Source organism: Carica papaya, chromosome 2 (assembly GCF_054855325.1).
Source record: "Carica papaya isolate Zhongbai chromosome 2, ASM5485532v1, whole genome shotgun sequence".
Lineage (NCBI taxonomy): Eukaryota > Viridiplantae > Streptophyta > Magnoliopsida > Brassicales > Caricaceae > Carica > Carica papaya.
Genome location: NC_142310.1, coordinates 6,757,116 through 6,761,321, shown reverse-complemented (window position 1 = coordinate 6,761,321; position 4,206 = coordinate 6,757,116).

Genomic DNA, 4,206 nt, shown 5'->3' with positions numbered 1-4,206 from the left:
GTATTTTCTGAAATCCAAGGAAAATATATTTTTAACATTTGTTAGATGGAATACAATGATTTAGAAGCAGATAGAGAGGAATATCAAGTGTCTTAGAATTAACAATATGTTAGAATTTTACAATCATGGGTTTGATGACTTTTGCAAAAGGCATAGTGAGACATCGCACTTGTGTTGGGACACCACAACCGAATGGTATTGTAGAACTCATGAATAGGACGCTTTGTAATAGGGTGCAAAATATGTTGTCTTATTCAGGTGTGGGACAGGAATTTTAGGCTGAAGCTGTGAATACTACTAGTTTCTTAGTTAATAGATATCCATCTATAACTATTGAGAGTAAGACTCCTTTTGAGATATAGTCTTGGTCACATACTGATTACTCTCAGTTGAGAGTGTTTGGTTGTCCTATTTATACTCATGTTAGGGATGGTAAACTCGAGCTGAGAGCAAAGAATTGCATATTTTTGGGGTATGCATATAGAGTGAAAGGCTATAGGTTGTGGTGTAATGATCCCAAGTTCTAGGATTTATTATCAACAGAGATGTGACATTTAATGAGTCTGCTTCATTAGACAGTTAGAAGGGAAAGACAATAGCAAAATTAGATCACGATGTCAGAGAATAAGCAGAATTAGAAGTTCAGTCCAATAGTACAGAGAATGAAGTGCATGATTTTAATCAAGAAGATGATAGTACATCTGATCAACAATAACCATATACTATTATAACAGACAATGATAGAAGATAAATTAGACGACCATAGAGATATGAGAATCTGGTTGCATATAACTTGTCAGTTACAGGACCAGCTGATTTGCAGGAACCAGATAGTTCAAATGACGATAAGATGATTAGTGTTGTAGTGAAGAACTTGATGGCAGATGCCACTATGTTTAGGGATTAGATAGCAAGTTTAGGTGCGACCTAAACTTGGTTGGAGTATGTGATATTCAATAACACCCCAGTGGTGACCGAATAAAACATGTTGAGATGGATAGATTTTTCATCAAGGAGAAGTTGGAAGATAAAACTTTGGAATTGCCGAAGATTTGATCTGAAGATCAATTGGGCGATATTCTGACTAAGGCAGTCTCAACTAAAGTATTCCAAAATATCTGGATAGGTTGGGCATGTATGATTTGATTTGGGTCATCCAATCGCGTTTAAAGGGGGAATGGATTCGAACCGTCCGTACGCGCAGGAATAAATCTGGATCGTTCGATCGTAGGTACGCGGATCGCCAGCGTGGCCTCCCGCGTGGTACCGCGTCAACGTGCCTTGCCACGCAGTGCGCTCTGTTTCGTCGGGGCTGCTAACTGAGCGTCCTATATGGTACAATTTTTCTAAATTATATTTTGATTCTTAGTTTCTGATTTTTCTTTCAAAAACATCCCTAGAACCAAAATTTTTACCTTTTTTTTTTTTTTTCTAAACTTATTTTCAGTTTCATCTTCTACCTATTTTTCTTCATTTTTACATTAAATAAAAATTTTAAAAATTTAAAAATTATATTTATACATTAATTTTAAATATATTAAAACTAATTAAGGGTATTACATATGACATCTTATGTGTAAAAAAAATATCAAAATTTGAATTATTTTTAATGAAGATTAAAAAATTAAAAAAATATGTTTCCTCTCAATAGAAGTTGAAAGAATTTATTTTTATAATTTTATGGTTTTAATTTTAATATTTATTTTTTGTTATATTAAAAAATAAATTAAAATAAAAATATATTTTTTCATACTTTAGATATCATATGAATTTAAGATGAAAATTTATTCAACTAGAAAGTCATGTATCTAACTCGTCCCAATGTGACAAATTTCCAGAACAGCATTAGTGATATTTAATAAATAATAATTAATATAAATAGATCAAAAGAAAAAAAATTTAATATAAAAATAAATTTAAATATTTAAAAATAATATAAAAACTAATTTAATATTTACATCTAAAAAAGTTTTTAGCTGGGACGTAAAACTTATATGTAGATTAGTTTATTATTTATAACACCCAACATTTTATTTTTCTTATTTTTATTTTTTTAATATAATTATTATTTATTTAATTTATTTTAACTTATTTTATTTTAATTTAATAAAAAATAGGTAAAAATTCGTTAAGGATTAAATTAAAAATAATTTTTGGAAAAAGTGATGAAAATTTGGATTCTGAGAGTATTTTTGAAAGAAAAATAAAAAATTAGGGGTTAAAACGTAATTTAAAAAAATTACATCATGTCGGATGCTCGGTTAGCAGTCCCGACCAACCAGGACGCATCAGGTGGCATAGGCGCTGACATGGGAGGCCATGCCGGGGGGAAGCTACGTGGGCGATCTGCGTGCGTGCGATTGAACGGCTGAGATCCGTTCCCGCATGCACGGACGGTCCAGATTGTATCGCGCACGGATAATCCAAATTGAATCGCGATGAACGACCCAAATTCACTCCCTATTTAATCGCGATTGGACGGTCCAAATCAAAAAGCGATGGACGGCCCAGATCAAAAATGGATGAGTATAAATAACCCCATTCGCACCAAAACCCTAATCCTGTAGTGTTTTTCATGCATATATAAAGTCAAAAAAGTAGGTCCAAATGAATATATATGTACATATATATATATGGCATTTTTTTGTACTTTCTCTTGTAATTTTAAGCGGACTAACTATTAACTTAGTGCAAGTATTAATCATCTATGTTTAATTAGTTAATCTACTAATTTCTTATTCTTTTGATTCTAGTATTTTTTTTAAAATATGTATTGAATAAAAAAAGTGTGTGTTAATTTCAAAAAATATTTTATTGGTTTATGTATTATTAATTAAGTTGGACATGCGATTATTTATGATTAAATAAATTTTCAAGACAAATGATACGTACTATTTATCAATCGTGTAAATAATTAATTCTTAATTATTTTGATAAAAATTAAAAAAATCTTTCTCCTCTCAATAATAGTTGAAAGAATTTATTTTTTCTTAATTTTAATATTTCATCTTTTATATTAAAAATAACTAAAACTAAAAATACTCTTTTCACATTAGATATAATATAATTTATTAGGTGCTTTAAAATTGAATTCACATAAATAAAAATATGTGTTTGAATATTTGTTAAAAAAGTTTATAAAAGCAAAATTTTGTACGTATATGAAATTTAAGAAGTTTAAATACGCTGTGCTTTTCGACAGCTAATAAATTTTAATATGTATTAAAACATTTTCAGAATTAATAAATTTTTATATACTTAGAAAAAAAAATATTTAGAGATTTTTCGTACGAATGGGGAGCAGTTTTCACGTGAAAACACATGTTATATGTCTGTCGGTAGCTTTGAATCGATAAAAAACAAAGCTATGAATTAATAATTCGTATAAAATAAAATATTTTTTAACCAAAAATATATTATTATCTTTTCCGTTAGTGATAAATATTCAAAAATATATTTTATGTCAAGATTCGATATTAACATCCGATTGAAGGTAGATTTAAAAAAAAAAATATTAAATTTTAGATAATTTTTGGGATAATTTGAAAAAATTTCAAAGATTGAAGGTAGATTTAAAATGTAAAGAAATAGAGAGGATTGAAAAGGAATTAGAAGAAAGAGAAGAGAGGGAGTGAGGGAGAGAGGAGAAGAGAGTTAATGAGAGAGAGGGGAGTTTTTAGAGAGATGAAGAAATAGAGAGAGAAAGTGAGCATGTTTTAGAGAGAGAAAGAGTGAAATATAAGGAGAAAAGAGAGAAGAGAAAGATAAAAAATTTAGAGAAAGAATAATAATTTGTGATTTATTTTGTATAAATTTTTTTTTCTCTTAGTTGATTTATAACTAATATTTTATAAATATAAAAGAGTATATAAAATTTTTTATCAACTATTACAATAGTTAAAATATATGAAAGTCTTTATCAACAATTGTAACTAACTGTTTATGATTTTTTAAGATATCAATATTTTACTATTAAAATAAGTTAACGTCGTTATGTCGAAACAGATTTAGTGTAGTGATGCAACCTTAATTTATTTTAAAAAATTAGTTTATAGTAATTAATTTATTTTAAAGTATAAATTGGTCGATAGTTATAAGTAAAATTTTTTAGTGTATTAAGAAAATTGCAATTTAATAGACTTCAAAAGTCGATGTAAAATTTTGTCAATAGGATAGATGTCAAATAAATATTTTTTATCTACTTTA